General features: G+C 45.1%; 1 protein-coding gene across 13 annotated transcripts in view; it reads left to right on the top strand.

The window, feature by feature from the left end:
* Positions 1–835: 835 nt before the first annotated feature.
* Positions 836–10,166, top strand: part of Il15 (interleukin 15) — an 84,335-nt gene continuing 75,004 nt past the window's right edge. For 5 of the 13 annotated variants that reach the window (XM_075976584.1, XM_075976579.1, XM_075976571.1 and 2 more), the window contains exon 1: positions 4,457–4,543. The gene's annotated coding sequence lies outside the window, so the exon portion shown is untranslated. Of the gene's footprint in view, positions 4,071–4,429; positions 4,544–10,166 lie in introns of those variants that run through there. The other 8 variants (XM_075976583.1, XM_075976572.1, XM_075976575.1 and 5 more) reach the window with 7 other exon arrangements.

Genomic DNA, 10,166 nt, shown 5'->3' with positions numbered 1-10,166 from the left:
GAACGTAGAGGTCCGTTCTCAGGCTAAATATTTTAAGTTCACGACCTCATCAGTCAACTGCCATGCAACGGGAGGTGCATGAAAAAGAAAATCAAAACAGAAGAAAAATGAACAAAACAGTAAGAGAGAAACAAATACAGAATCACCCTCTACCCCAATGTAACATTGGTAAAACAAGATGATAATCTCTAATATACCTCTGAATGTTGCTTAGGAGCACACATGTGCTAATGCCCCTGCTTATTTGTATGTGTGCATAAAATTTTATAATATATGTACCCCGTTGGTGTGTGAAATGAAACTAAAAAAAAAAATTTAAAATATAGTGGGACCAGAAACACTGTGAAAGGTGTCCAGAAGCAATAGCTGGCACAGCTCAATTTCCCAGCGTTCTCAAGATGATTGAAAAATGAGCCCATCTTGACAAGCAAATGAGCTTCCTTACTGTGGGGGAGGTAAAGAGGGAGAGAGGGGAGGAGTGAAGGAGGGAGGGAGGAAGGAAGAAGGAGGGGTGGAGGAGGGAGAGAGGAAGGAGAAGGGAGGAAGGACAGGGGAAGGGCCACTGCATCTTTCAGGCTTGCACATTTTTGACATAATATCAAGGAAACTTGAGTTAGGATAGGCCTCTTTCCAAAGACCAACGCATTCCACCCCTGTAACTAACTAACCCTTATGGGACTATAAATAATATAAAGGATAAATGAATCTGCTATGGGCTGATTCATTAAATCATATGAGCTAATATTTAACTTCTTCTTTTACTCAAAAATCTATTGAAATAATAATTATTAAGTCCATTTCTTTTCTTTCTTTCTTTCTTTTTTTTTTTCGAGGCAGCGTCTCATACTGTAGGCCAGGTAAGCACCGAACTCGTGGCTCAGAATCCTAAGCACTGGCCGATGGACACAAGCCACCACACTCATCTAGCAACTTATTTTAAAGATGGCAAAGTTAATCTTCAGAGAACAGCCAGACATTTTATTTAGCTTTCTAAACTCTGACTTCTCTGTTCATCCTCTGAAAATCGCTGCTCCGGCCGGCTCTGCCTGCTTCAGCTTGTTGGCTCTCAGTCCTTTCCACGTCTTAATGGCCAAAGCTCTCCTAAGGCGATGCTAAGACTGTTTCATCAGCCTTGGTCTTTTCTTTTCACTTATGTGGTGGAATTTATTTGCTCACTGGAGTGAGTAATTTTCGATATCTTGCCAAACAGCCTGTGGCAAGTGAAAATACAAGCTGCATATATTAAAACTTTCTGTTGGAGTAGAACGCAACAAAAGCAAATTATGCCGCGAAGCGAATGCCATTGGACTGCAGGCACTTGTGAGTAATTAAAAACTTCCTTCTTATCTGTAATTAAGAAAGCAAATTTGCCCTGCGTATTTGAGAGGCACTAGAAGGACACAGTGTGCCCTCTGGCTCTAATGCTCCATTTGACTTTACTGTCATTGGTGTTATTTTTACCATGGATCTGCATAAACACATCCTATGTCATCCAGCACCTTTTCCAGAACCCACTGCGTACATCCATCGAGTACCCATATCCGTAGACATCTCCATATGACATCCATGGAGTACCCGTATCCATAGACATCTCCATATGACATCCGTGGAGTACCCGTATCCATAGACATCTCCATATGACATCCGTGGAGTACCCGTATCCGTAGACATCTCCATATGACATCCGTGGAGTACCCATATCCGTAGACATCTCCATATGACATCCATGGAGTACCCATATCCGTAGACATCTCCATATGACATCCGTGGAGTACCCATATCCGTAGACATCTCCATATGACATCCATGGAGTACCCGTATCCGTAGACATCTCCATATGACATCCATGGAGTACCCGTATCCATAGACATCTCCATATGACATCCGTGGAGTACCCATATCCGTAGACATCTCCATATATGTATGGAGTTAGTAGTTTTCGTCTGGTTTTACTGTTTTTATAGACTGAGATCACATTTTAGATGAAGTGCTCGCTGGTTTCATGAAGTGTTATGGAAATTCTTCATTAGTTGAGAACACATGGTGGCGGCTGCCGCCGTGAAAAGTGTCTTGTCAGGCAGACATGCCTGGTCAGTCCTGGGGACAGTCAGCATGGCCTGGATCGCAGGACTGGTGTAAGTCTGACTGAAAGCAGCTGCCCCCGTGGAGCACACCAACAGAAGAGGACACTTTGGGATCTATTGTGTCTTCCGGTGGCAGCAACATCTGGCCGGGCTAGGAGGCACTGGCTATGGTCCAGGCATTGAGTCCTCTACCAGCTGCAGAGCACACGGAAGCATGAAGCGGTCAAGGGAGGTGTGAGAAGAATCACCACTGCAAGAATACACACAGCTCAGTAGCGAGTGGACCAAGCTGAGGCTTGGGGGAGCTACCTACTGGGTCACCTCTAGGTAACTCATGCTGAGTGCTCGCTGCGGTTACAGCCCTGGGATGGACATCAGTCCAGCTTCAGGCCGTTCTCAGCGCATGCTCATTTGGCAAAGCGGAGCTTCAGCTTACCGTGGGAAAAAAGTGATAGGGCTGGAAACTCAACAGCATTGTTCAAGAAAACTCGTTATAATGCTACATTCAAAATATGATTCCTCCAGTTTGATTTTTTAATAAATGTATTTATCTTCCCTGCCTCCCTCTCCCCCCTCCTCCTCTGTGCGCACAGGTCAAGCGCAGGTACCTCAGGAGGCCAGAGCTGTTGGATCCTCTGGAGCAGGAGTTACAGGTGATTGTGGACGGGCTCAGGAGGGTCCTGGGAATGGAGCGTCAGTCCTTTGCCAGAGCACCAAGCATTCTCAACCACACTGGGTCATTTCTCCAGTTAGATTCTCCCATTTCTTCAAATGCGATTTATAATGGTAGTAACATTTTTGAATGGTTGTAAAAATACGTGGTTTCACTTTTGATGATTACACTCAAGGTTGGCGTGATTGTTACCAAAACGTCTGTTAGTTACCGTTTCAGCTGTAAACGCCAAGTGACACAAGATAAGCTTGTGAAAGAAAGCTCCTCATAAAAATGATTTTATGAGTAATGCCGTGCAAGGCAATATTTAATTATTCGAATATTTTAGTTTTACCATTTAAAAACAAAACAAAACAAAACAAAGAGAACATAGTTGCATTTTCAACTAATTGCCTGGGGGTCTCGTCATCTCTCCTGGCTTTCTTAAAAGTTTTGGAAAACCTAAGCCACTGGGGCTTTTCAGTGATTCATATGCTTGGAGGAGCCTGCAAAGCTGAGAATCCAGGCTCTCCTGCAGTCTGCTATGGACGGGTAGTTGACTCCCCATTAATACAACCATTCCTAATTTCCAGAGTAAGAATGCTGCTGTAACCATGCCTTGTTAAAGACAAGTGCAATGTTTTACATTCAACAACAAATCAGGCTGGAAGAGTAATCCAAGATGGGTCCATTTAGTGGAAGGTTACTCTCCTGTCCAAAAAGTCCCCCAGATAGCTTCTAGTCAGAAGAGTTCAGAAACTTCCCTTTTCCTGACTCTGCAGCCGGTCAAGGGTTGTTCTGGAGGCCCGCCCATTCCAGACCCAATCCTCCCGGTGCGGGGCTGAGTACAGTTCTCAGGGTTTTTCTGGGGAAAGCCTTCCAGCCGCCCTCCAAGGCTTCCAGCCTTCCTCCAAGACCAGTTGCTGTGGGTGCCCATAACCTGTGAACTCACGCCAGCTCCTTGAGACTTCACAGAAGGCCAAGGCGTTCCAGGACACACAGAGGCTGTGGCCAACTGCCCAGGGGGCGGGGAATGCTCTCTGTTCTCAGTCGCCCTTCAGGTTCTGTGCCCTGGGGGCCTGGCAGTGGCAGAATCATGTGGGCACCTGGTGCGGTGGCCCGGGAACGAGTGCCCCTCGCGGAGGCTCCTCCAGGATGTTGATCTCCGACTCAGCTTGGGATCTTTTTCTTTCACTTTTCTTTTAGCTGGGGTTGGGACTCCCCAGCTGGAAAGCGCACTGGGAAACCGGGGAAACCCCAGCTGATTCGCCCCTCGTACCTTGATTGCTCACACTGGCTGCCGCCTTGCACCCTGCAGCCAGAACTCGATGGAGGTACAGAATGGGAGGCGGTGGTGATGGTGGTGGTGGATCAACAATGGAAGTTTTCCTGAAAGCCTACGCCCGGGGCCCCTCCCAGCTCTGGCTCTGCTCAGGCACCCTTCTTCCCACCAGCTGCGGGCTAAGGCGCCCCGCCCTCTTGACCGAGACTTCAGTACTCAGTGGCACTATATGCAGAGTGTTTTCCCTTCTGTCCAGCCATTCTTCTCCGGGGTTCTCCTCTACAATTTCCCCTTGCAGAGTAGGGCAGCTTGCCGGTCCTCCTGCGAGTCTCACCAGCCCGCTGCGCCCTGCAGCTTGTGGTGTACCTCACTCCGCGCTGCAGGGACCTTGCCAGGGCAGGCCCAGGGGGAGCAACGCGCGTCTGTCTGCCCCCGCCCAGCTGCAGAGTTGGACGAAGACAGGATCCTGCTGCTTGGAAGGCTGAGTTCCCCATCTACCCGAGGAGCTCAGAGAGGTCAGGAAAGGTACCAGCGCTTCTCTCCTTTCCACATTCCCCTTCCAAACTTCTGCTGGCCCTGGTGAATGGATGCGTGCTCTGGACTCTTTCTCTCTCTTTCTTTCCATTTTCAAAACTTACCTCTTCCTTGATGAAGATGCGTCTTCTAAGGGAAATAAATGAGCAGGGATGGCCATAGGTCTGGGTCTGTATTAGCCACAACTTAGCTCGAATCACCTAAAGCTTATCACCATAGCTGTCTGTTTGTAATGCCATACGGAAGGGAAGCAATGCTGGAAAATTGTCCTGAAATCGAATCCGTACTCATGGGGGCGTTAGATGAAAACCTGGCTATCTTTTTCAAGTGATTTTGAGGCTGCAACTCTGCAGGAATACGAAGGTCAAAAGAATTTCTATAACTCCTGTGTTGTTAAGGTTGTGCTGACTTCCCAGGACAAGGGAACATGTATACAATGTAAACAATGCAGGTTCCAGACTCTTCACAGAGTCGTCAGAGTGGGAGTGGAAGCAAGTGTCTGCCTCCAGCTGCTTCTACTGGTGACTTAAACTGATTTCTGATCTTCTCCTTGGCGGCAGGTCTCTGCCAGTGCCTATCACCCACCCTCATCTTTGTCTGTAGCAGGGGAGGTCTGATTGTACTTGCTGGGTTCTCTGTTTTGATTTGGTAAATAGCCAGATAAATAAGATTAGCCATCTTTCTGTGTAGAGGCTGCAAGTTAGATCCTTATTAGCATTGAATAATTTAGAGGATTTCCTGAAGAAACCTGAGTGGGCTTCATAAAGAGGGGAAGCTACTCCAGAAGGAATGCCAATAGAAAATAAAGGACGAGAGACAAAGCAATAGTCTTTTGAGGCTTTTAGCGTGAAAAAACTAAAAATCAGGAATTTTACTTAATGCCGGAGCATCAGAAAGTGCTTCAGGCGCGTTCTAAGTGTTTTATGCTTCTCTCTTTTTTCTTCTGGGAGTTTGCAGTTGGACTCCCATGGGACCTCTTGCCTTGTGATCTGTTTTGGAACATGATAGGGGGTAGGTTTTCCCTAGCTCAGGTTTCTGACAGCCTTTCATAGTTTGGATGTTATTGCTGGGTACAGCTTTACAGTGTGATGGGCAGCTGGTTCTGGTGGGTTAGAGGAAAAATGCTACGGGGCTTTTTTGTTTAAATCTTGTTTCAATGATAGGAAATGTCAATATCTGTATTGCATGATATAAAATTTGTCAGTGACATATTTTTATAAACTAATTTTGAAGATTAAAAAAATGGCTTAAGGTTATTGAAACAGAATTTGGAGACTGAAGAATTTTGACCTTGGCAAGCACTTCAGCTAAGGTGTGCTGCCCCTCAGCAATCTCAGGAAGGCTGAAAAGGAACTCTGCAGATGTAGATTTTCCGGAGGGAAATGTTTGTGACGCTAATCAGCTCTATTGAAGGCCGTCCGATCCTAGCCTTTTAAAACGTTTTAGACTTTAGACCTCTGTCTGGTGTCTCCTAGGTTTCTCTGCTCTTGCATTTTGTCAACCATTCTTCTGAACGCTGGCTACTGACCATACAGGAAATATAGTCTTCAGTCCATAACCTGAATCGGGTAGTAACATGCGTAACCGCCAATGAGTTAAACTCTAAGCTCTAAATATTGTTCTAAGTATACACTTGCTTAGAAAGTGTCACATGAAGCACCCAGGAAATATAAATAATTGTGCATTTAGTAATCACTCTGTAAACTAACTCCAATAATTTATGCAAGGAAACAGGGCTTGGGAGGGTTGACCTCTTTTGATCCAGACAGACCTAAGATTGCAATGCTGATAAAAAAAATGAATTATTCCCATTGAACCATTTCCCACAGTTTGATAGTGACAATTACCACTTTATTTGGACCAATGTTATGATGTTAGTTTTGGTTTCAAGTTACTTCTGCAGCTGATACTATTAATTATATATTGAAAGATCATAATCAAATAATTTCTATATGTGTTTGATCCCTTGGAAAAAAATTTATGGTCCCTGAATGAAACTATCTGCTAGTGTGTATCAGTTTTTAAATAATGGCTCATAATGGGCAAACCTGGATTGGTTTCTATATCTCAATCCCTCTGCTTGTCGTTTTATCTATCCAGGTAGGAAGGTAGGACTCAAGGAGAGACGGGAGCAGAAGATTCTCCCGCTGCATCATGACTGAGCTTGAGTGGCTGCTCTTTGAGATGGCTTCTTTAGAAAGTCTAATGTGGTGGGGTTGGCAAAGAGTCCGGTTCCCTCTTCTCTTAGCCTCAACATTAGGTCTTCTGAGCCTCTGTGCAGCTCTGGCAACAGCAGGGGATGGCTGCAACTCAGTGTTAGTGTGAGGGAACGTTCTGTAGAAGTGTTGAGAGAAAATGAGTGGGTTTTGGGAGAAAGTGGAAGGCAATTAACTAATAATTATTTTATATTGTGTTTCATTTAACTAATATCAAAATTACATATGCATGTATTTATATATTTTACAGGTTTGAATATGTGTTTGTGTGTTAGCAGTTATCAGCCGATAGAAGGACTATTTTAAATTGTATTTGGGTTATATTGGATGGAAAAGCAAGGATGGTCTAGAAATCGTGATTGAGATACTGAAGTAAGAATTGTTAACAATGTGTTCAGAAGGAAGCGAATGTGAGCCCGAAAGTTACTAACAGGAAGGCTCTGGTGTCTCGGGCACCATGTTGGCATGCCGTAGGCACAGCTTCATTGAATTCTAATGCGTATAATGTTTGTTCCTACTGTACAAAAAGGAAAAGAACAAAAGGTGGTGCTTCCATGTCCTTCCATGTGGAGTAGGATCCAGCTAGCCAGGCATTGGTCTACTTAGGATCCAGCTAGGGAGACACCATCCCTGTGGAGTAGGATCAGTTAGAGAGACATTGGTCTACTTAGGATCGAGCTAGGGAGACATTGGTTTACTTAGGATCCAGCTAGGGAAATGCTGATCTACCTAGGATCCAGCTAGGGAGACACCATCCCTGTGGAGTAGGATCAGTTAGAGAGACATTGGTCTACTTAGGATCCAGCTAGGGAGAAATTGGTCTGCTTAGGATCCAGCTAGTAAGATGTTGGTCTACTTAGTATCCAGCTAGGGAGACACCATCTGTGTGGAGTAGGATCAGTTAGAGAGACATTGGTCTACTTAGGATCTAGCTAGAGAGACATTGGTTTACTTAGGATCCAGCAAGGAAGACCCATCTTTGTGAAGTAGGATCAGCAAGAGAGAGATTTGTCTACTTAGGATCCAGCTAGCAAGACATTGGTCTAATTATGATCCAGGTAGGGACATCTAGGGAGACATTAGTCTACTTAGGATCCAGCTAGGGAGACATTGTCCCTGTGGAGTAGGATCAGCTAGGGAGACACTGCTGAACTTAAGACTGACTCTATCACTGCTGTTTTTGTGGGTGTCAGGCTCTTTGTGTTCAGTGCAGTGAGATATAAAAACACGTGTTGATGCCAGGAAGCAGGCATTGGCCATCATTTGAGTGATTGTTTTGCTTTGTATCAAACAATGTTATCTCTTTCTAAAGTGTTATTTTGGGCCAGCAAGGTGACTTGTCGAGTAAAGGAGCTGGCTACGTAAGCCTGGTGACCTGAGTTCAAACCATGAAACTGCGTAAAAGCGGAAAGAGAGCCCACTCCGTGATATACCAGGGCGCCTGTGCCTCTGGTCTCCATCATGCATACACACAGAATGATAATAAAAGCTGATTAGAAGTCAGGTATTCAGTGCTGGGGTCAGAATTCGGAAGGTGGAGTTCATTGGGCCACTTCGGTTGTGTCTGGACACATTCCCCAGAGTGGGGCCAGTGTTGAGATGCATGGGTTTGAAGTACTCTAGCCTACTGCAGGGTGGAGGTCCATAGCCACAGTGTAGATATGTGTGCTCTCTCCAAATGCTCGTTTCCTCTACGTCTTCAGGGGTTGCAGAACACGTTAGGAGGATGATAGAAATTATTGTGTCAAATGAAGAAATAGAAACTGAAAATGATCAAGGGTGGGGCTGGGGGAAGGGATGAGTCTGGGGTTGGTGGGGGAAGGGAGCTGTATTCATTGTTGTGACACAGAAAGAGGCCCTGAGAAGTCCCTGGTGTCCAATAACATTGAGTCATAGTTCTTGGTAGACACTTTACTCCTGTGCTTTCCGCCTGAAATGTACAAAACGAAGCCGCCGTTGGGACCTCATGACCAAGTTCTGAGGTGATCAAGGAATTTTTCCCTTTGTGGAAAACCTTCATAGTTAAACGTATGTTTTCCCGATTTTGTTTTCTGTTTATGTTGGGTATAGGAGTGTGTGTGTGTTATTGTGTGTGTCTGTGTGTGTGGTGTGTTTTGGGGGGGGATCATTCCTCAGGTATCCATCATCGATTTTCTCTTGAGACAGAATTTCTCATAGGCTTGGAACTCATTCGCCGGGATGGACTGGTTGGCTAGTAAGTTATAGAAATCTGCCTGCTTCTGCCTCCCCAGCATTGGTCAGATTGCAATCTCAGGGAACGTGCCTCACTCTTTTGAAATGCGTGTTCTGGTGATCAGACTCGGGTTATCAGGCCTGTAAAGCAAACACTCAACAATTGGACTAACCTTTCTCTAACCATACTGTTTCCAACTTTTATTCTTAATTCTCCACAAGAAAATTAAAATTAAATATTATCATTAATACATTTTATTATTCAAGACTACTGTTTTGGATCATTTTTAATATTTTTAGTGCATAACTCAAATAACTCTTGTACTTTTGATAAGTAGGAACTAGTTATAAACTAAGACCATATTGGAAATATGTATCAAAGCAGTGGACAAAATACTAATGTCAAGGCTTTGACTGAAGGCGTCTCCTATATGAACATTTCTCCTGTCTGTGGCGCCTTGGAGGAGATTCTGAGCGGAAGGAGTGTGTTTTTCTTTGCAAAAGAGGGGACGGGTAATCGTGAAAAGGGAAGAGGGAAGGGAGAACTCAGGCTCATCGATTGAAAGCTCCTCTGGGTGCAGTAGGTGTGGTCTTTGTGGGTTTGGCTTTTTAGTTCCTTTGGTACCTTGTGCCTCCCTCCCCTAGGCACAAGTCCTAGGGTAGGCAGGAGAGCTCTGATCAAGTTCAGCCTTATCTTCACCCCTCCTCAAGCTTCTGGACAACCAGGGAGAGTGGGAGCACTGGAGATCCTAGCTTGATTGCTATGGAGGATCTCCTGGTGATTTGGAACTGAGTGTCTGGAGGCTTGGGTAAGCTATGGTTCCTTATCGTATCTTCTAGACCCAGCTCCTGCCATGCTGGTTCTGCTTTTCCATGTACTTGTTATTCCACGTGCTGGCTTCAGTGAGAGACGCTGTTTCAAAAGCAAGGGGGAAAGTGATGGAGGAAGACATCTCATGCTCATCTCTGATATCCATGTACATGTGCACATTCAGGCTTGTACACACACATGTACACACACACACACTTGGGACAGTGGAGTCTTTATGCATAGCCAGGCCATAGGGTTGATTTGTATTAACTTCAGTAAGAGTCAACCACATCATTCAAGAATTTGACAGCTGAACAAGGCTGTAGAGGAAGTCAGAGACAGAAGCCATATGGGGAAAATGGTCAACTAAGGTTTGATAAGATCGATATCATTT

Source organism: Microtus pennsylvanicus, chromosome 6 (genome assembly GCF_037038515.1).
Source record: "Microtus pennsylvanicus isolate mMicPen1 chromosome 6, mMicPen1.hap1, whole genome shotgun sequence".
Lineage (NCBI taxonomy): Eukaryota > Metazoa > Chordata > Mammalia > Rodentia > Cricetidae > Microtus > Microtus pennsylvanicus.
Note: the sequence above shows the minus strand (reverse complement) of the source record. Positions and strands in the feature narration are given on the sequence as shown.